The sequence below is a fragment of the Amblyomma americanum genome, chromosome 8 (assembly GCF_052857255.1).
Source record: "Amblyomma americanum isolate KBUSLIRL-KWMA chromosome 8, ASM5285725v1, whole genome shotgun sequence".
NCBI lineage: Eukaryota > Metazoa > Arthropoda > Arachnida > Ixodida > Ixodidae > Amblyomma > Amblyomma americanum.
Window position 1 is genome coordinate 78,075,373 of NC_135504.1, and position 23,739 is coordinate 78,099,111.

General features: G+C 50.4%; 1 protein-coding gene across 1 annotated transcript in view; it reads left to right on the forward strand.

The window, feature by feature from the left end:
* LOC144102521 (uncharacterized) overlaps nt 1-23,739 on the forward strand; it is a 54,870-nt gene that overhangs the window by 20,520 nt on the left and 10,611 nt on the right. The gene's annotated exons all lie outside the window — the stretch shown is intronic.

Sequence of the window (23,739 nt, forward strand, 5' to 3'; positions counted from 1 at the left end):
AGTGAAACTTTGCATGCCTTCCAGAAGCCGCGAATTGCAGACGGTAGCGCCAATACGTTCAGAGCGTTTGTTATTGCCTCCATGACAACGGACGAACGAAAGACACGGGAGCGAGGGCTGTTGGCATGGCATCTGCTTCGCGCGCGGTCTGTTCCAAAATCGGGCCCGCCAAGGGAGGTGTGTGGATGTATTAACGTCCGCTTGCTGCTCGCGTCGCGCGCCTTGCTTTACTTGGGTTTACGTGCACCCTTTCTTTGCTGTTGTGGCATGTGAAAATTGGTTGCGCTGCTGGTGAGCAATGGTAACCGCAACGCTGGGTGAATGTATGGAGAACAGAGAACATTTTTCACGGCTTACCTGACGCATATATATATATATATATATATATATATATATATATATATAAATATATATATATATATATATATATATATATATATATATATATATATATATATATATATATGTATATATATATATATATATATATATATATATATCCCGCTACCTTTCTTCTGTCAAACAGAGATGTTTCTCAAAATACCCTACATTACTCGGTTACAGCATTCCGTGCAACAATGCAAATAATTTGTGTCGACGCACTAGAGATGTTAAGTTTATCTCAAACGGCCCAACTACCACTGTCAGTACATCATTTCGTGCTTCATACACGCTATACGTATGCGATCATTCCTGCATAATTTTCATGCAATACAGAAGGATCAGGCTCAGCACAGTGAGTGCACGGAGTTTAACGCATACATCGTCGATGTACCTTACAGTCACTGACAATTGAAAAAAATTAGTGTTTGCGAATACGCTTGAATGCAAACCATTATCACGCAATGGCTTTCACTCTCCATGGTGATATATGAGACACCAGTCAAATTCAGTTAGCATGCAGTTGCACTGTCGGTTCCCACGACGTGCCGACTCTTGCGGAGCAACCCCGATGACCACTTTGTCAACAGCAGTGACCAAATCATTGTTCATGATTCACGGCGCCGAAATGAGCGGTGGCTCCCGAGAAAGCGAGCGCAGGTAGCGGTTCCCGCTGTATTCGTGCGGGTCTCGTTGCACTCTTCGCAGCTTCGAAGGTAACGAGCGCAAAACGAAACACAGTTGCGCGGAGCGCCGACATCACGAACACATGAAGGAACACAACGCCAAAGTGTCCTCGACCAGCGCGGCGAAGCAGGCGACATACAGCACACGAGATTACGTTCACAACGGATGGTTACGGAGTTAAGGCTTCAGCGTAGGTTTTTCAGCAAGCGGGGAAAGAAGTGTATAGCGCTTTTCTCCTCCTTCTATAGTGATGCGTTTCCAACGTTTCCTGCCTTACTCAGCCCAGGTGGCACCAAAATTACAAGCGCCACGTAACATACAAGGCGCCGAAAACCTCGTCTAGGATGTTATACAAAGCTCTGCCGACCTGCTGGTTGCGTTTAGGACGAGTTTTCCCTGACGCAAAAATTGTGAGACAGAGCAATGTGGACTTGACTTTCTCTCTATTTTTCTTTTTCTGCCGCGCGAGGATGAGGCCGTGATTGACTTCGTGCGTGTTGGGGGGCGGAGAGAAGATGTGCACTATTGTCTCTACTCTTGGTGCACCTTTCCTCGCTAGTGCAGACATATACACAGCTATCAAAATTGAGCTTTTACAGATTCAATAAAATTATGCGTTGAGGTGGACGTGAAATTCTCCTCTGCACATATGCTATGCGGCCGTGAAGACAAAAAGACAGATAATTATTTTAGCCATTTTTGCCATTCTGCCTAGAGTGAATGTTTATACTAGAAATACAGAAGCGGTCACATTGCTAGGCTAACCCATTTCGTAGAATTCTTCTAGAGCACGCTTATTCCGAATTATTCGCACCCAAAGTTTTTACTCGTTTCGCGTAATTACGCATGCAAGGCAGCCGGCAGTCGACGCGAAATTCCTGTCGCCTGTGGCTTGGTGTACCTTTCACCAACCATTACCCTTTCTTAATCGAAATGGCTGACAGTTCTGCGTGTGCCATCTGCAGGTGTGACGAGACTTTAGTCCACATTCTGTTGAATGCCCTGCCTACAGAGACGCAAGGTAATCTCTCTGCCTTGTGCTGGAGCGTATAGACCCACGTCCACTGAGGGAAATGAAGATTCTCGGCCACAGCTGCGCTTGTCACACTTGGAGTGAGTGGAAAGGCAGGGTGGTTAACCGACGAATAATCGGCTTGCTACTCTGCACGGGGGGAGAGGGGTGAGAGGATAAACAAGAAATGAATGAGAAAAGAAAGTATCAGGAAATTGAAGTCAATATGAAGAATTCAGCAATCGTTCGGTAAAGTCACAGCCTGTCGTGCAGGGCAGAAGTTCTCAAAAAGCGGAGCAGTACCTTGGAGGCCTTCACCGCCTACGATCGCCGCGGCCAGCGTAGCAAGTGGTTTTATTTTAAAAAGTAATAAAAAATGAAGGAAAAGGTTTTTGCTAGCCCCAGCACGTGACATCGTTAATGAAGCGCCTCAGCTGGGGCACCTTCAATATACCGTGTCACCTTTAGTGTTAGCGGAGTACCGGGAGCCCGTTCGTAGCCAGTGCACATGCGCAGATCGCCCCGGTGACGCCAGATTGCTCCAGGTACCCAGCAGCTGCAGGCATGTTTTCCGCATCGGGACGAATTAGCGCGTTCTCACTGGCAGTGCGCGGGATCCCGATACTCCGGTAAAGCTGGCACGGTACACGGTATGCTAAAGATGTCCAATTTCTCTCTAACATTGGGTCGCCGTGGTCGCAAAACTTATGTTCAGGGAGGCTCCGGTGTGCCTCTAAGCGCCTAAATTTAGATAATCTTTAAAGCTTAATTTTGATAACCCTGTATAGCGTATCGTACACAGCCAGCGTCAAATAAAATGCCAAGAGAATAAAAATGGAAACAGCGAAATGGGCAACCCGCCGCGGTGCCTCAGTGGTTAGAGCGCTTGGCTACTGATCCGGAGTTCCTGGGTTCAAAAGCTACTGCGGTGGCAGCGTTTCGATGGAGGCGAAACGCAAAGGTGCCCGTGTGCTGTGCTGCGTCAGTGCACGTTAAAGATCCCCAGGAGGTCGAAATTATTCCGGAGCCCTCCACCATGGCACCTCTTCCTGCCTTTAATCTTTTAGTACCACCTTTATCCGTTCCGGCGCGGTTCGGGTGTCCGCCGAGATATGAGACAGATAATGCGCCATTTCCGTTCCCCAAAACCCAATTTTCAATTTTCATTTTCAAATGGGCATATTGTAGATGTACTACGCTAAAAAAACCATGGCGAAGAAGTTTTAGTGATGTTGCTGTTTAGTACGTTTAACGTCCCAAAGAGAGTCAAGCTATGAGGGACGCTGTAGTGAAGGGCTACGGAAATTTCCACCACCGGGGGTTCTTTAACGCGCTTGACATCGCAGAGTACATGGGCCTCTCGAATTTCGCCTCCATCGAAATTCGACAGCCGCGGCTAGCATGGAACCGCGTCTTTCGGGGGTAGTTTCAAAGAACCGAGCCTATATTCCTTCTGCATTACTCAATGTTTGTGTTTTCTTGTGTTTGCGTTTTATTTATCCTGTTGATGTTCAAGTTGACGCTGATGGTGTCTGCTTGCGTACCGGAACGATCACTTCGTTGAGCTCGCCGCCGGATTGAACGTCCCTTTCGCAGCGTTTTAACCGCTGGTGTCGCAAGGACCGCTACAACAGGCTTAACCGGTTCGAACGTGTCGTCGAGGTAGACTTCACGAGAATAACGTAAACACGCAAACTAGAGTCCAATACAACTGCAGAACAGAGCGGTTTTTGCCCGTCAGAGGGTCCCCATCCACGCAATGCTGGGACAGCATGACAATGCCGGGAGGGGCAGATGAGAGGGAATAGACCCGTCCCTTCGTTGTCGCGCCACTTCCCGCATTGACGCTATGAGGGTAACCGGCCGACGCCATAGGCAGGAAGTGGGTCCTTTGTCAAGGAAAAGCCGCTTGAGGCCGTTGAAACTGGTGCCCCCCCCCCCCCCCCCCCCCCTCCCTGTAATCGTTCTTGGGCGGTCAATGACGGGGAAAATTGTCTGAATAAAGGGCATATCGTGGCGAAAGAGAATTATTTATATACAGTCTCTACCACGACATAATACACGTGTTCGATTCGAGTGCCGACAGCATCATGGCAACTCGAGAAAGGTCCTCGCTGGGTGAGCAGCGCCGGTTACTCTCAAGGCGCGACTCTCCCCATGGGTTCTGTACCCTCACTCTAGTTTTATAAAACTCGGCGTAGGATATCCAATACCGCCCTGGTCCATTCCCGCTTGTATGTTGCGCCCAACACGCTCCGACATGCCCCTGGTGCCGGCCGGGAGGCAGATATTGTGGCGCCGCCGAACTGATTCGCTTAGCTCCAAGGCGGTCCGCATCCACCGCGGTACGTATAGGATTGTTTTTGGCGCACGAGGGACAGTGAAATACTATGTATCACTGCACTAGCTATCAATGTGCTTGGATTCTTAAGGCGGGCAGGTGCGCGAACCTTGTTTCTTTGACGTAGCAAGAATTGGCTCCATGAGGTATGGCTCCACATCAGGTTTTATACAAGGCGTATTCATACACCAGGTCACATTAATGCGCATGACCAGCGGGTGATCGCACGTCAATAGCGAAATACAGTGCCTGGCATCTTCTGACAACTGCAGGATCAAGAGAGTTTTACGGGATAGCGTATGCAGCTCGTTCGGTAGAAAAGCCGTCGGCGTAGATGGCATCGCATGGCGGAAATAATCGGGAGCTACGTAAAAACTTCGTATCATGGTAATTTTTGGCTCCACTGATTGAGGATTGATTGTTGTGTGATAGTCGATGACCTGTTAATGAAATCCTTGTAATTATTTGACTAATCCATGAAGTGAAAAATTAAAAAGAGGATTCAAAGGTTCGCATCCAGGCGGAGCTGATTCTACGTTGTTCCGGAATGTTCTAGTAACTATGCACGCTTCATCTCGGAAGTTCGCTATCAGCTTAAAATTGAGCACGGCCGAGAGCGGTGGGCGTTCTGGTCGACAACCGCAGAGCAGACTTGTTGCTACACCGCTGTCGAGAGCTTCAGACCATTGTGGGCGCAAGGCTTCCCAAATAAAGAGTATTGTTTTGTCGCCATTTTCGCCGTCTTTCTCCTCTGCGGATTGCAGTCACCACTTGGTGACAAAATAATGTTTTCGCACTAAAATTACTTGACGCAATCCGTGTCGCCATAAATCGCCACACGTTCGCTGCAACACGAGCTTGGGTTGGTAAGAGAATGTTTTACTGCGTATCGCAGTTATAATTTCCCTTAGTGCTCTCATTTAGTTACGCAAAATTTTAGAATGAGAATCTCAAATACCTCGTTAATCCTTTTCTCGGATTAGATTCGTTCAAAGTACAGTGACTTGATTTCAACATACGTTCGCACGCGGCTGAGGCCCACGCACATATTCTCATTGTTCCTAATATAACAATTAGGTGCTGCATTATTAGCTGACGCGAGCTTTGCCTCTGTAGAAAAGATTCAAGGCACGGCGTATACGTGCGTTTAGGTTGTCCTTGTCTAGTACGCGAATGAATTGGGTGGGCAGTGAAAACGCCACAGTAGCGCCGCGGGTGCATTACATACATTCGTCCGTCCGTCCACCCACTGACCAACCCATCCATCTATCCATGCATCCATCTAACTATCCATCAGTCCGTCCATTCATCCGTCCAGCAACCAACCAACCAACCAACCCATCCATCCATCCATCCATCCATCCATCCATCCATCCATCCATCCATCCATCCATCCATCCATCCATCCATCCATCCATCCATCCATCCGTCCGTCCATCCGTCCGTCCGTCCGTCCGTCCGTCCGTCCGTCCGTCCATCCATCCGTCCGTCCGTCCGTCCGTCCGTCCGTCCGTCCGTCCGTCCGTCCGTCCGTCCATCCATCCATCCATCCATCCATCCATCCATCCATCCATCCATCCATCCATCCATCCATCCATCCATCCATTCAACCAACCAACACATCCGTCCGTCCGTCCGTCCGTCCGTCCATCCATCCATCCATCCATCCATCCATCCATCCATCCATCCATCCATCCATCCATCCATCCGTCCGTCCGTCCGTCCGTCCGTCTGTCCGTCCGTCCGTCCGTCCGTCCGTCCGTCCGTCCGTCCGTCCGTCCGTCCGTCCGTCCGTCCGTCCGTCACAAAATGCCCATGCGCATTGCTAAGCAGACTCAATGCATCAGTAGCACGACAAAAAAAAAAGTGGAGGGACGCTTAAGCTTTGCCTTAAGGCTAAGACTCGATAGCGTTAGTCCCCATATATGGGTAATTTGTCATTATCCACTTTAAATAGATAGATCCCTAGGAGTCATCATACAGCTCCTATCGCAGCGGTGAAGCGATTCACTACTGTCCTGCGATGCCAGGTGCTGCCACTGCTGGGCGCTGCTGGACTCGGGTTGCTCTTCCCGAGCAACCTCTCGTGACCAGCCATTAACTGGCACCACACACGGTGCGCAGTTTGCTCACATAATACGGTGGCGTTGTTCTGATTACGCCGCAAGGTCGTGTGACCTAGGTGGCCCACCTGCCTTTTAGGTTGCTTCTGTGGAGATTTTTCGTAGATTCGCTCAAGGGTAATGACGCCGGATTTTCTGCGACACGAGCTCTTTACCTCTATCGCGTCACAATGACTTGTATTGGCCGCTTATCTAAGAGTACGCTCCGTGAAATTTGGCGTTCTCTCAACCTAAGGTAGTGATGTTACAGGTAGTGACATTACAGGATGCGTTCTACACCGTTTTTAACTGATACTTTCCTTCAAGGACGACGTTACGAAATTTAGCTTGTACAATACCATAAAATTTTGTTTTGCGCAGAAAAAAAAATTCAATGCTGCATTAGTGGCACAAATCCACGCAGTAATAAATACGTATTCTGGCAAATTCTAGGGGCTAATGAAGTCATTAGCCACTCGTCCCAAACAGAGATCGGGCTTCAGAAAATGACAGCGGCCAGGTACGAAACATCCTTTAATTTCGGCCACGCAACTGGCTTTGTGCGTGGGAAGCAACACATTACTACAGTATATTTCTGGAGGTATCAGAAGCTAATGCAAAGAAGTACAGCTCCGGTCCATTTGCTATGTATTTTGATCTCTGGATTAGTAGTGAAGAAGCGACGGTTCCTGTACATCCGCCACCATGATGTGCTTCCTCACGTGCAACCAGCAATCGTCATTAAGTTCGTTCAGTTGCATCTGGCCGTCGCGGGGGGCGCAGCACTCCACCCTGTGCCTAACGGCACAGGCCATCCTCATGAAGCCATTCATGCCGGCGATGCTGTATAGCGCCCGAATTATCATTGCCTTTAATTCGTCATATTTAACGGCTGCCAGATCGCAACCATTTCTGCAAGCTTCGGATGTTCGGACACAAACTGCAGGGCACACGCGCAATGGCTTCTCTTTTCGCTCAGCACCAAGCTGGTTGCCCGGATGAGGAAGCTGGTGTTGCGTCTCGTAACCTCCTGCACTGTGAACTGCTCTTGCTTGGCTCCGTAACAATAGGGCACTTGGACTTGAAGGAGGTTGTAACTACCAGCGACCACTGGTGTCAGATGTTGCAGGAAGCCAAGATTGCTGTTGTTTTGGCAATCTATTTTCACGCGATGAAGATATGGACCGCACACTGCCAATTCAGCGAGTAATTTGCAGCCAGCGTCGGAAAAATCTATGCCTAACAGCGTGAGAGCGTTGAGGTTCGTGTTCAACGAAACTGCTTCAACCACTGCACTTTGGGCTATCGAAAATTTTGAATTTGCTTCGTTGTAACTATATCCCACCAACTGGAGCCAAAAGTCTAAGATTGCCAGCTCCTGTTATAAACGCAGTCAGGGAGGAATGTACTCCTTTATTGAAGTAGCTTGCATCTATCAGCAAGAAGGCTGTCCTAATTTAACTCCAGGACCCGAGGATACCTATCGTATCGCAAAAGTCACATTTCCCACAAAGTGTATCCCAAGTTACAGCCGCAACTTCCGGGCCGTCGGGAATATCCCCGAGTGTGATGTAATCCACATAGCGGTTTTTGATGACTATTCTTAGCGGGAGGCCACACTCTCGAATCGTCCCACAAATTTCCTTCAGGTCGTAAGGCCAGGGAAGGTTGGAAACGGGGACTCGAGTGAGGGTGGTATTTCGCATCAAGGCACAACAAAAAGCGTGGCAGTCTGTATCTTGCATGAAGAAAAAGTGGACGGTCAGCGTCTCAAGGACTGAGTTGATTTTCGAAGCAGGCAGCCACGATCTGACTGTTTTTTACTGGTTGCCTATCAGGTTTGTAATGCAGTGTTCATACTGGTATTCCAGCGGTCCTATTGGCCAAGTCAAGCTCAGCTTCCGTAGGGTTCTATTCCGGGCGACCACCGTAGCGAAAATGTCAATATCCTGAGCACCGTGGTACCGTGTCACAACAGTCAGTTCCTCTAACACTGTCATTATAGATATGGCACTGACATGCTTTCGCAAAATTGTCGTCTCTGATTCATAATGTGATCTGAAAGCAAGTGCCCTGAGCGTCGGGTTATTCTACAAGTAATCGGCGAAGCAATGCAACTGGAAGACGTTTTTGGTAATAGAGAGACTAGTCATGGGGTTTCTCTGGATGAGCTGTTTGATGAATTAGGCAGCTGTCTATTCAGTCACTTCAAAGTATTCCACGTCAATGGTTACTAGTCAGGCCGCCAAGCAGCCGACAGGAAACGCCTTGACAAAAAAAAAGTCATATCTCTCGTGAAACTTTAGAAAGAGCAACTCTTCGAGCAGCGTCATTGACTTGATGAGTTGTAGCACCCGTCCATCGGTGCGGCCATGTTAACAACTGCCACCCGGCAGCGGACAAAAAACTTTTTCACACCGTGGCTGTGTGTGAGGGCCTCTGCCGGGTGCGCACATCTAATGACGTCGCGGGTCACTTCGACACACACGAGTGATCTATGCCGCGTGAACAGCCAATGGAGGAGAGGAATGGCAACGTGGACTGTATGCAGCATATAGAAGTCGTGTTTATGCGGGAAGGATTCGAGCGCCACCAGTCGCACGTCTCCAAGGTTTATTTACTTCATCCTCACGCAGCTGAAGGCCCAATTGCGAGAGGACGGCGTTGCATGCTTTCAGGTGCTCCACCAACTGGCAGACAGAACTCTAGCCGCTACGAATGCAGGAAAGACGCAGCTGACGGGGAAGATACTAGATTGTACTCTCAAGAAAGAGCATATCCCCTACTTGGATCTCTCTCCGTGGCCTCCTTTCCATGCATGACCATTTTCTCGTGACACAGAGCTCCACAAATCATGAAAACCACTCGTCAAGCAGATTGAAGCTAGTTGAGGTTCTTTCTTTCCTTCCTCGTTGCTGTTCCCTAGCGAGGTCAGGCCGTCTCGTTGCCGTTACGGCCCGTTATGAAGATTGGCATTAGCGCGAAGGATGGTGACGACGATTTTCGTTGGAAAAAAATAAAAGACTATACATATGGGTTTAGTATATATGATACAGTGAATAGGGAGAACAACAACAGAGTGGAGCCGCCAGAGCTCTCCCGGTCAAAAGCTCCTGGCGAGAGCCCCCACATTCCCACCAACATCTTTTTTTAACCCCTCAGCTCATCGCTGATTGGGCCGGCCCCCTCGTGACGTAACAGTCGCCTGTGGCCGTGTATTTAGCGGGCCAACAGTGCTTCCAGCGAGACCCACGTGACTTAGATAAGGCACAAAACAAGATAAGCGCAACGCAATCGTAACACAGCATCTTCCCCTCAGGAAGTTGGACCGCGCTGACGAATTGAGGCAGGGATACACACACGCACACGAACAGAACCGTTAATTACCCTATTTTCCTCGAAACGGCGTCAGACAGCAGAAACAAAAACACATGGCCAAAAGAAGAATAGTCTCGGCGCCGCCGTTGACTGCAGGTTCGGGCAATGAGCGTAGCTGAGATGTATATCTTACCGCGCCGATCTGTAGCCAAGGCATGCCGGCGCCGAAGCCGGGAGTTGACCTAAAGAAAAAGAAACCTAAAGGCCAGCGTTCGGAAAGCGCGCCACTGACACTGACCAGGTTCCCGGCTTCCCGCGCGTCGCCCAGAGGCGGCACCTTATCCCCCAGGGCCAATACGCGGAGTCGGCACACACCCACACAAACAAAAGAAAAGGGAGCGCTTCTCTGGAAAGCGCTGCGGGTGAAAGAACCGTTTAGGGTTTCCGTAGGGAGGCATCCTCCAACGGGACCCAGACGAGACATGCTGGCGCGCTATAACTCACGCAATGTGTACCCGAACAGCTCCTCAGCGCAGACAATTGTCGGCGCGACCGTGTCGACTGTGTCGACAAACAGCTCGCCGGCCGGCGGGAGCACCTATTTCGGCTGCTGTGTGGCGGTCTTGAGCTCAGTGGCTCTACAACTTCCCCCTCAAGAGGATATCTGGGCTATTAGCACAGACTAGCCGTAAATAAGACCAATGAGATATTGCGTTAAAAAAAAAACACGCACATACACATACACAAATACACTGGAATCCGGGCGTTTTTCACATTTTCTCTGCACCTTGTCGCCTGTTTCAGTCCCCCAGTCTGAGTAGTAGTCGGGTAGAGTTTTCACGGCACCCGCGCGCCCACAAAACACACAAGGAAGACATGGACACTGACTTGCGGGAACGTTCACGTTCGCCGGAGTGCTAAGGCTCGATCGGCTCCCTCCCATGTTGCATTGAGGAGGCGAGACGACGCGTCCGCGTTAGCATTGTTTGCCCCTTTCCGGTGGGTGATCGCTGCGTTGTAGCGCTGCTATGCGAGAGCCCACCTCGTCAGCTTTTCCCCATGCGGCGTGCACGCGCAAATAAGACAGAGGGTTAAGGTCGGAGACGACATTGATTTCCGCCCCAAATGCCCAGTAGTCAAATTTTGTCAGCGCCTAGATAACGGCGAAAGCTTCGCGCTCAATTGTCGACCACCTGGACTGTGTCGGAGTAAAGCGGTGGCTGACGAAAGCAATCGGCCTCTCCCGACCACCATCGTCCATTTGCGCCAGACAGGCGCCAGCTGCGATCTCAGACGAAGCTGTGAACAGCCAATAAGGCTTGTTGAGATCCGGAGTGCTCAGCATAGTCGCCCGACAGAGTGACATTTTCATTTATTCGAACGCCCGCTGGGCTTCGTCTGACCAAGGGATTGGGTTTGGTACTCCACGCTTCGTGAGAGTTGTCAGCGGTGAGGCGACTTCCGTGTAACGCTCCACATACTCGAGGTAGTATCCGCAAAGCCCAAGAAAGCTACGAAGCTCCTTTCTTGTCGTTGATGCGGGAATGCGTAGTATAGCTGCGAGTTCTTTGGAGTCCGGTCCGTGCGTGCCTCCTCCCACCACGTGTCCCAAATACTTTATGGGCGTCTGGCCAATCTCACACTTTTCCCTACTTACTTTCCACCTAGCCTAACGTAAAAGACTCATGATTGACTGCAAATGCTCGAGATGCTCTGACCACGACTGCGAAAAGATTGCGACATTGTCAAGGTACGCCGTGGCATACCCTTGGTGTTTGGACAGAATTACGTTCATCAGTCTCTGGAACGTTGCTGCAGCGTTTTTTAGAACGAAAGGCATGACGCACCAGGCATACTGGCCGTCATGTGTTACGTAGGTCGTTAATTTATGCCTCTCTGGTTCTACCGGGACCTGCCTATAGCCGCGTCGTATATCTACCACAGTGATAAATTTCGACTGGCCAAACTTTCATGATGAGTTCCTGGGCATGCATCATAGGAAAAGCGTCTGTTTTCGTCCCAGCGTTGAGGGCTCTGTAGTCAACACATAGATAGACCGAACCATCGTTTTTTCCCACGTATACCACGGGATGCGCGCAGTCGCTTTCAAGTGGATATATCAGCCCTAGCTCCAATAGCTCCTCCACTTGGCGGTTGACCTCCTTTTTGAGAAGTTCGGGCACCCGATACGGGAAGGCTCGTTTGGGTTTGTAGCCTTCCTCGAGTACGATCCGAAGGGTTCCCACATCGCCGATCCCGGGTGTTTCGCTAAACACCTTTGGGTACCTAGGGAAGAGCTCCGCTATTTCTGAACGTTGTTCTTCTTTGAGATGCGCCAATTTTGTTGGGTCAATCGGTGTTTGCCCTTGAATTCCGGCTTACGCGCAAGGCGCATACTCTACGTTTGCAAACCCCTTATCTTCATCGAACACTACGCCTACGTGACTGACTCGCTCGTAATATGGCTGGAGCCGGTTGGAATGTACAACAGACGTCTTTCGCGCCCCAGTGTCGATGCGGTAAGAATTTTCTCTCTCTCGTCCTACTACTGGGAACTGCCCCAACCATTTCGGTGAGAGCTTGCCCCCACGATCTGCATCGAACAAAAGAACCTGGTGGCTGACATTGAAGCTCTTAACACGAGTAGGTCTGTGGCATGACTGTGCGTAGCTGCCATGTCGAGCGTTAGCCGTTAGTCCTGCTACCTCAGCCGCTATCTCCGTCTGTTCGCGAAGCTGCTGAAGGTATTTCGGGGGCACCTTTTTTGGGTGTACTTGGGACCAGTAATCACCCGTCCACGTGCGCTACAGGATCGCGAGCGGTGCGGTCGGATTCCTGCCGTAAAGCAAGCGTAACGGAGCCACCCCGGTTGTGTCGTGGGGGACTTCCCGTTATGCCCAGAGCACAAATTGGATTAGCTCGTCCCAATTTTTGGCGTCCTTGTCCATAATATGAAATAACTTGTTTTTGAGTACGCGGTTCCACCTCTCGACGGTAACGTTGCTCTCTTGACGTTCCGGCGTAGAAAAGCGGCGAACATCCCAGCCTAGCAAGAAACGCCTGTGTGATCTGCGAGGTAATGTTTGTTCCCTGATCGCTACGTATGACTTCGGGTACGTATGTGCTACTGAACACTGTCAGCAACGTGTCGCACGTCGCTCTTGCTGTTAGGGAACGCGAGCAAACCACTTCAGGCCATCGTGTACATAGGTCCGCCAGGCAAAGTGCATAGTTGTGCCCTCGCGCGGAGGGCACGTCAATCGGCCTTACTATGTCCACGTTAACCACCTGGAACGGGTGCTCCGGCCTAGTGAGGTGAGTGATAGGCACCCTATCTCGGATTAATCTGTCTGATCGCGTTTGGCACCCGTGACATGTTTTACAGTGCTGCTTCACTTCCATTTCGAGGCCAGGCCAATAAAAGCTGTATTTTACCCTTGCCTTCATTTTCTTGGGCCCGAGATGGCCTCCCCACAGGGACTCATGTGCCAGCAGCAGTACCTCCTGACGTCTTTCGCAGGGCAACGCCAGCTGCTTAACCTTGGCACCAGCGATCGTGTCCCAGTGTTACAGCAGTTCCTCCGATATGAATATGCCCTCCTTTCCGGATTTCGCGTCAGACCACGCCTTTCGGAGACTTTCGTCGCTCACCCGCGCTGAACGAAATTTTTCCCGCTGGCTGAGAGTCTCCGGTGCATCCGTCATTTCCTAATCCTGCAATTCGGTCGGCGGGGCTTCCGCACTTGTTTCATGTATAGTCGCCTTGGATACCGTTTCGCATCCTGTACCAAACTCACAACCCGGGTGACCAATTGTCGTGTCAGATTTAGAGCTCTCAGCGGAGAATGGCACTGCTTCACCCTCGCTGACTTGTGATATCAGCTCCCAGTTTTCTTTAGACAGAAGACAGTCCACTCCTTCGGCGAGCTTATTCTTCAGTGCACAAATAATCGGCACTTTTTGCGCCGCTAACAGCAACGTGGTCGCTGTCAGACCGACCGGGAGCGTTCCTAAGTTTGCTTCAATTGCGTTTCCGAAAGCTGCCCCTAACCTAAAGATGGCCGAAGTTTCACGATACGTGTTGGGACGAGGGCCTCCATCACAACGGTGACCTCACTGCGAGCATCCGGTATGACCACGGTGGATACGCCAGCGCAGTCTAGCAGCACTTGTTGCAGCCTGAACTTTCATATTTCCTCTCGCTGAGGCACTTTTATTTCTGCGACCAAAGCGTTCTCGGGGTGGATAGCTGGGGCGTCTTTAACAGTCTATGGGTCTAGTATTGTAACCGTGTTTGCCCGGGCGTCTCTACGGTTATCGTCTTTCTTTTGAATGACTCGCGGGCAGTCTAGGGAGATGACCTGCAGCTCGACATACGTAGTGTTACGTCTCGCCTACGACGCGCGGTAATGCCGGCGCGGATGCAACGGACGCCGCGGCTTTGTTCAAAGCGGCGGTCATTTGGACCCGTTCATCGCTGCCGCAACGCCTCCCGCCAAGCGCGTCCAGGCAGGTTTCAGTGCCACGTGTCGTCGTGCGTGCGTGTGTGTGTGTGTGCATGTTGGTGCCCACGCTTGTCAAAGCGCGGAGCCGGGGAGAGGAGCTCCCCAACTGGGAGGCGAGGAGGTCTGACCGGCGCCGGCCTGGCGGACGCGCCCGTCACGTCTGGACATGTTCAAGCGTCGCCGTATCGGACGCCTCTTCCCAAGCCGTTCCTTCTTGCCCTCGACTCCGAGGGTATAAAACGCCGCTGCCCCGGACGCCGAGAGAGACTCCGACTTCTTCCTTCGAGTAACGTGGTCGCCCTGACCGGCTGCTCTTTTGCGATGCCAGAATAAACAAGTTGTTCTGTTGCCAGTCGACTCATCCTTTGCCGGGACCTTCGGATGTTTCCAGCTTTGCCCCAGGCCGCCAGGCCAACGCTACCCTTGGGGCTTGCAACCGTTTTGCAACAGTAGCATGTGGGCTGCCGTTTCCCATCGTGTGTAGGCCGTGATGGCGCCAGCGGCGCGCTGGGTGGGGCAGCATGTTATTTGTGTGCTGGCTGTGCGCTGGCTTGTCTCATTGCGCGGCTCTTTCTTTTCGCCTGCTCGAAAGTTTGCATCGTCCGCGAAACTTCTTCGGGCCTAAGCCATTTCTCGTCCTCGCGAAAGCGAATGTGCTCAAGGCCTTCCGCACTAAGGCTCACCTTTATCCGGTCAGCTACCATGAGTGCAACCACTACCTGCTTGGTACTCTCGCTGGTCTTGAACGGAGGTGGTATTCGAAGTAGGTCTTTACTCGTGATGCAAACAGTGCCCATGTTTAATCTCGGCTTTTAGACGCTCCTTCGATTCTTTCTAAGTACTCGGGCGGGCTTAGCTGAAGCTCACTAAAGACCGCCGCGTTCATCGCCTCGTAATAACGGGACGATTCGTCTCTCAGTCCACGCAACAAATACCTCACCCGTTCCATTAGAGTCGGAATAATTAAGTGCACCCTAGTGGTATCGCAGACGTTGTACATCTGAGTCGGCTGGCAGCCTTAGTCCCTAAACGACTTTAGCACACTGACTGGTCGGGTCCAGGCCTGTCTGCCACTGCTCGCTCACATCAGAGACAGGTGGGGACTGCCTGGAAAGCACAAACTCCAGTTCAGTCCTCCTCATTGCTATGCGCTCCTCTGAGTCCAGTTTGAGTATTTGCAGCTCAAAATCTAACTCTAGGCGCCGCAAACCTTAAGTTTCTACTTCTACGTCAGCTGCCACCCCGCGGAGCTGACTGCCTGTCTCGACATGAGCTGCCTTGCCCTGGGGGGTTCTGTCTGCATTCTCCGACGTTAGTCGCTTCATCCGTGGATGTTTTCTCTGCTTCCACGATGGCTCTTATGCTCTAGACAGGTTCCTTTGTCATGCTCCTCTCCTCTGTCTCACTGTCCACCGTGCTCTCCATCATGCTCCGCGTTCTTACCATACACCCCTTTAAGTTCGAGACGTGTGCCCTCTAGAGAATCGTAAGAAATCCCGCTCACCAGTGTTGCGCCGACGCTTGCTTCCGTCGATGCGTTGTGCCGCTCCCTGCCGTGAAGCCGCTTCCTGAAGGCTGCTTAAGACGACTGCACCCCGAAGGTCCCTGGGTCCCAGTGCCTCCGCAGCCCCTCTTCCAAGCAGTTCCGCTGTCGTTGACGGTCAGCCGAGCACTGTCTTCCGGTGCTCTGTACCCGACGACTCTGGTATCATCGCTCGAGCCGGAGGCGATGGCTGCCAATCCTGTCGACTACGCCAGCTGAGGTTCTTTCTTTCCTCGCTGCTGTTGCCTAGCGAGGTCAGGCCGTCTCGTCGCCGTTGCGATCCGTTCTTGAGATTGGCATTAGCGCGAAGGGGGATGACGACGATTCGTTTAAAAAACAAAAAAAAAGACCTTATACATATCAGATTAGCATAGATGATACAGTGAAGACAGAAAAGAACATAGGGAGAGCAACAACAGAGTGGAGCCGCCAGAGCTCTCCCGGTCAAAAGCTCCTGGCAAGAACCTCCAGATTCCCGCCAACATCTCTTCTGAACTGCTAAGCTCATCTCTTCTTGGGCCGGCCCCCTCGTGACGCAACAGTCGCCTGTCGCAGTGTATTTAGGCGAGCCCACAGTGCTTCCAGCGAGACCCACGTGACTGAGATAACGCACAAAACAAGAAAAGCGCACCGCAATCGTAACACAGCATCTTCCCCTCAGGAAGTCGGACCGAGCTGACGAATTGAGACAGGGATACACACACACGCACACGAACAGAACCGTTAATTACCCTATTTTCCTCGAAACGGCGCCAGACAGCAGAAACAAAAACGCATGGCCAAAAGAAGAATCGTCTCGGCGCCGCCGTTGACTGCAAGTTCGGGCAATGAGCGTAGCTGAGGTGTATATCTTACCGCGCCGCTCTGGAACTATAGCATGCCGCCGCCGAAGCCGCCTGTTGACTTAAAGAAAAAGAAACCTAAAGGCCAGCGTTCGGAAAGCGCGTCACTGACACTGACCAGGTTCCCGGCTTCCCGCGCGTCGCCCAGAAGCGGCACCTTATCCCCCAGGGCCAATACGCGGAGTCAGCACACACCCACACAAACAAAAGAAAAGGGAGCGCTTCTCTGGAAAGTGCTGCGGGTGAAAGAACCGTTTAGGGTTTCTGGAGGCAGGCATCCTCCAACGGGACCCAGACGAGACATGCCGGCGCGCTATAACTCACGCAATGTGTACCCGGCCAGCTCCTCAGCGCGGACACATGTCGGCGCGACCGTGTCGACTGTGTCGACAAACAGCTCGCCGGCCGGCAGGGGCACCTATTTCGGCTGCTGCGTGGCGGTCTTGAACTCAGTGGTTCTACAATGATGATGATCAGGAATTGTTTATGGCGCAAGAGAATCTGTCGCCAGAGAGCGCCATATGCACTGGGTATTTTCTTCCGTCAAGGTGGGGTCGAATGCCCATTTCCCAAGCACTTCACCCTAAAGAACCCCAGCACCTGGCAGGTAAAAGCTTGCACCCATCGTACCGCCGGGTGTACCCGGTGGCCCTGGGGCTCGAACCCCACCTCTCCCGCATACGATGCCGATGCCCGAACCGCTAGGCCACCGCTGCGGTCGTCACGTAGATTGTCATGCTCAAATCTCCATCTTTCATAACGTGTCCTCTCAGTATTTGAATTGATATTGGTACGAAAATGCTACAGCCGGGCGTTTAACAGAAGTCAAACTGAAGGTGTGGTTTCTTATTATGATAGGTAACAACAACGTTGATCAGTCAGTTGCAGCCCGCGCAGGTTTTAGTAGTATGTCCTTCTCGTGCGTGTTTGTCTCGCGGTGAACAAAGCCTGTTTTTGTATAAAAATGTTTATCTGCTATTTATTTATACCTTGCAGGCTCGCAATGGCATCGAGTAAGGCGCCAAAAAAAACACGAAATTGCAAACACACCTGAACTCTTTCCCTACTGGGACAACTGACCATTGGTAGACCGCTAACGATCGACACGAACACGAACTTCAAAGGCTTCCGCGCCGTTCCGGAACATGCCAATCAATCAATCAATCAATCAATCAATCAATCAATCAATCAATCAATCAATAAATAAATCAATCAGTTTATTTTGTACTAAGGAAATCACTTTGCAAGTTCAGGCCTGCCAAAGCCTCACTGGGCTTGTATGGCAGCGCCTGGCAGACAGCCAAAATTGCCTTGGTCTATGGTTTATGGGTGTTTAACGTCCCAAAGCGACTCAGGCTATGAGAGACGCAGTATTGAAGGGCTCCGGAAAGTTTGACCGTCTGGGGTTCTTTAACGTGCACTAACATCGCAGAGTACACGGGCGTCTAGAATTTCGCCCCCTTCGAAATTGGGCCGGCGCTGCCGGGATCGAACCCGCGTATTTCAGGTTGGGAGCCGAGCGCCATAACCACTTAGCCATCGTGGCGGCAAGCGAAAACTGGCGAGCAGTGTTGTATATGCATAAAAAGGATAATTAAGTAAACAAGAAAAAGCAAATATAAATGTAAAAGAGAAACAACAAAATTGATCTCGCCAATGTTACCAGTTCAGTAAAAAAATAGCCGCATGCGTCAAACACTCTCAACACCAACAGTATGCCAACAATAGAAAGGATCAGAAGCAGAGGAAAATGTGAAAAGTGGCGGAAAATGGGGCTAGAAACTGCTGCATAGGGAAAATTCTAACCTAAAATAAAAGGTCGGCTGAAAAGAGATGAGCACAATGGTTCCGTTAGTTTAATTTGTATTTAGGATGAATTTCACGGTAGCGCATTATAATTCCGGCACATAGATTGCACGAGTTCGTTTACAATAACGACTGGAACTGCGTGGAATGATATACCTATTTTTCGGCTTCAGGCGTCTACTGCGAATGCACTCGACTTTATGCACACTTGACCGAAAATGTTTCAGCACAGCCGTTTCGAATAAAAGACAAATAAAATTTGGAGGCCTTTGAAGGCTAAAAACATCATTCTTTTGAAAGTTGTAAATCATAAGCTCCGTTTTTTTAGATTGAGCGCAAGATGGAGTTAAGTCTTGTTTACCAACGAGGTGCACAGTGCCCGTAAACTGTTATGCCATAACCTAAAACAATGTAACTCGGGGCGTGTGTGATTGCCTTTCTAACTGAAACTGAAAATGGCATCTTGTATCTGAAACTGAACAGAAAAATGGAAATAGCACGTAATTTCTGATAGACATGGTTAAGCTGAGAATTCCAAGATAAATCACTATCGAGCAGCAAACCCAAGATATTTTACACAAAAAAACACAAACCAGCGGTGCAGAGCAGCAGTGGGTACAGTCAGGTTTATGTAAGAGTATGGAATGGCTAAGCGTCAGTCTGTTTAACGGGTTATACAGAAGCTCATCACCTGAGTTTGGGATATGTTACTATTGTTTAGAATGTATGCAACCCAGTTCGTAACTGTTCTTTAAGAGCTTAGGAGATTCTTAATGGAGTCGGGGAAAGGCTTTGCACAGTAATGATAACAGTATCGTCAGCATATTGAAATGAACCGCCAGGTACAGAGTTAACTGGATCAATACCAAAAGGTAATAAATATCAAATGACAGGAGCCTTGACAGTTAATATCAGTAAAACTGGGGCGAAAGTCTAGCAGCACTCGGTTCCGTCAGATATTAATAAGTAACTGTAAAAAAGCATCTAAATCATAACATATGACGTTTTGGTTGAAAAAGTGTCACGGATCTCCCCTAATAACACTCGGACCGAAAGAATGAACTAGGCGACAGGTGTACCCACACAGACGCACATTTAATACAGCCTATGTGGCACACACACTAGCACACAAAACTAACAAAACTAACACAAAACACAGACTATAAATACACACGACCCCGGAACACTGCTACCAGCGTCTACTACTAGCGTTCTACTGTTAGTGGTCGGCGTTCGTGCTCACGGTTGGTTCAGTGCGGCTGCGGTGTTGTATGGATCCAGTAGCCGGCGTCGAGGCGGCGATCGACGTGCTTGGGCTGGCGTCGCTGGCTGCGTCATATAAGCTCCCGTTCCAAGCGCCCGTGGAGGTGATGCTGGTGTTGGCGTTTGGGGCACCACCCGGATGGGTGGCAACAGCGCTGGAGACATCCCTTGCCGTAGCAGGTGGTAGCGTCCTCCGTTGACTCTCCGGAACGGGCTTAGGCACGGCAGGAAGTCCACGATGCGAAGCCGTAAAACGCGAGCTCACCGGAGCCGTAGCCGACGTCGCTCTCTTCCAGCCGAAGCGTCCCTGACCCGCCGGAGCCTCCGCTTCTCTGTTCTTGCCCCCCGTGCCTCGCTCTCCCTCGCCCTTTTATAGCCTTGGCGTTAGTCCACGCAATCCTTGTCGTCATCTTCTCCTTCTTCTCTTCTCCTTCATCTTCTCCTTCATCTCTCTCCACCTCACCGAATGCTCTTCTTCATCTTCTTTATTCTTCGGTTAATCCACGTCGTCTTCTTTACACCTTCTTCCTTTATAATTTTATTTTAGACTCCTTATTATATGTGACAGGGGCCCCACTCAAGAGTCTTTCCATGAAAAACTGTTCACGTCATCCTCATCTTCAAACCATCCACCGACTGTCATCTGTGGCGATTGGGGACCCAGCGCACAACACACTGCAGATATCCAGCACACACCAAAAGCACACCACTAACACAGCACACCAAATTGCACTTACAGAACATTAACACACCACTGCTGTTGTCCGTGCGGTGTCCTTAATACACTTGTTACTGTCCACGACACACTCCCTTGTATAATCACACTTGTTACTGTCCACGACACACTCCCTTGTATAATCACATAGCACCAACAGCAGCAACAATATACAAGATAAATCCCAGAGATATATTAGCACACCAACGACAAGATACATCCCAGAGGCACCTAGATCTGCTCAATTGGCTCTATCTGTAGAGCTCTAATTTGTAACATATGACCTCTGTTTTGCCTGGCCCACCCGAAAACATCTCCCTCTTGATTTGGAGTAGAGCTGTGATCGCCTGTCTTCATTCACATTGGGCTTCAATAGTACCTGATCCCCTCCTGCATTTTTCTTCCCACTGCAAATGGACACCTCTGCAACATGGTCTGTCTTCTCGGCCACTACCGAGCATGCTACCTTCGGGGCGTACCGTATGGCACCCTTTTCTTCGTACTTCTTCAACATATTTACATGGAAAACCTTCTTAGTGTCATCTATCAATAACTCATAGTCCATGTTCTATTTCTTCCGCGTCACAAGGTACGGGCCCTTCCATTGCATCAGTAACTTATTATAACCCGCGGGTAGCAGGACGAAAACCCTGTCGTCCGGATTCAAATTCCTGTGGATGGCTTTCGTTTCATAATATCCCTTATGGTGTTCACGCGCCTTTCCAGGCCTTGATGTGCAAGCCTGCATATTTCCTTCAACCTGTCCCGCAACTCCAGAACGTATGTGTACGTTCTCTTGAGATCTGACGCAATCTCTTTATTAGCGCAACTCCTGGAGTATTGCAAGTGCACTTCTAACGGTTCTCCCATATAACATCTCGAAAGGCGAAAAACCAAGACTCGTTCGCGGTACTTCGCGTTAACGAACAAAAGAGCTGGGAGATATCTATCCCAAGCAGTAGGTTTCTCCTGGTACATTTTCTTGATCATATTTTGGAGGGTGCCGTTGAACCGCTCTACAAGCCCATTACAGATAGGATGGTAAGGTGTCGCCAGTAAGTGCCTTACTGTCAAAAGGCGGTTAGCCTCCTTCATTATTTCCGATGTGAAGTTCGAGCCCCGGTCACTCAAAACTTCCCTCGGGAACCCAAAACGAGAAAACATTTCCATAAGACCCTCCGCCACTTGGATACTGTCAATAGCTCTCAGTGGAATAGCGTCAGGATAACGAGTGCCCACGTCAGCTAGAGTAAGCACATATCTATTGCCTTTGGCGGATACTGGAGAGATTGGCCCCAAAATGTCAATAGCCACTCGCTTAAACGGTAGGCGGATGGCTGGCATCTTGCGCAGAGGTACGGGACCAACTCTTCCCTTCGGAACTGTGCGCTGGCACACTTCACATGAGCGAACAAAGCGCCTAACCTCACTCTGAACACCAGGCCAAAAGAACTCTTAGGTGATCCTAGACACCGTTTTTTTGAAAACCCTGGTGTCCGGCCATAATGGCGTCATTTCCTAAGCGTAGCACGGTCTCTGGCATATCTCTCGGTAACACCAGCTGTTGGACCCGCCTTCCTGAACTAAATAGGCATTCCCTGTGCAGAAGACCATTTACCAGTTGATATTCGAATGACGTACGACCCTTCTTTCTTTTCACTTTTTCCCCGACTCTTTCGAAGCAGGCCTTCAAGCTCGGGTCTTCCTTTTGCCTCATTGCAATTTCGCCCTTTGTTACGCTCAAGCACATCGCAACAGGAGTAGAGAGCGGACGCTGCGTTGCTCGGACTGTCGCTTGAGCTCTTGTCTCCACTGCCGACGAAAAACTTCCTGCACCCGTCTGAGCTGTCACGGGCCTGTCCTCCTTTGGATGTTCCTCAACGCCGAGCATCCTCCACTCGGGATCGGGGTCTTCGACACTTGCATCCGTAATGTTTCCCAAGATGAGATCGTTGATGGGTTGGTCTGCGCATTTTGCCACTACCTGCCCAGTATAATATGGCGTGGACACTAGAATCCTGGCTTCAGGAAGGTACCTTACTGTGCTTTCTACAAGAGTGACGGCTGACGCTTCCCCTGTAAGATCCTTGTCCTTCACCAGGCTTCTCCGAACCAAAACTGTGTTGGCTGCGCTGTCTCTGAGCACCAATATAGCACGGTCCCCTATTTGTCCAACCACCACCGGGATTGCTGCTTTAGACTTGGGTGTTCCACTCACCGCCTCATTTTCCAGCGGCGTTTACTCTCCTTTCAGCTGTAGAACGTCAAGTGGTGTGTTAAGTTCTACCCTAGAGTCGACAACGAATGCAGCTTGGTCCTGCGTTCTGTATCGCCACTCATTAAGAGTATGCTCCCTACTCTTAGAAGCTTGACACACAACCTGTGTTTTTTTGGGCAGACCTTCTAGTCCGACAGTCAACTGCATGGTGTTCCACCTTGCCGCAGAGAAAACACCTTACTGGCGCCTTAGAAGCACCACCATATGCTCTTGGTTTTGCCGCATCTGTCTCTAGGATCTTTTGGGTTTCCTGCTTTGCCTTCAAATTTTGTCGATGATCCAGACAGGACATCACTACGGTGATGCTGCCTCATCATACGAGCTTAGTTCAGAGGGCAACGAAGACGCCAGAAGCGCCCAGAACATCGGTGGCAGCACCTCCATTAGTTTCTTATCTGGGCCCGTTTCGCTCTACTAGCGCACGTTTTTGATCTTAGTTTTCATAGGGTTTAACGTCCTAGAGCGACTCGGGCTGTGAGGGACGCCGTAGTGGGGTGCTGGGAATAACTTCGACCGCCTGGGGTTCTTTAACGTGCGGTGACATCGCACATTGCACGGGCTTTGAGCGTTTCACCTCCACGCAAATGCGATTGTCGTCAGTGCACTTTTAAAAATGTCCGCTAAAACCGCCGCGGTGGATCAGTGGTTATGGTGATCGACTGTTGACCCAAAAGACGTGGGCTCTATCGCGACAGCCGCAGCCGGCATCGAACCCACGTCTTTCAGGTCAACAGTTTAGCACCATAACCACTGATCTAATGCGGCGGTTTCAGGGGACGTTTTTAAAAGGGTACTGACGTTAACGATGTTATTTGTCTCATCGGTAGGGTTTTCACACCATTCGGGCAGAATTGGATACCGCCTACGCTTCCGCGGGTTCGCCTGACTATTTCCCCCTGCCATGGGGCAAAATATAGGGCCTAAAGTGATTGTATTCTTGATCGAG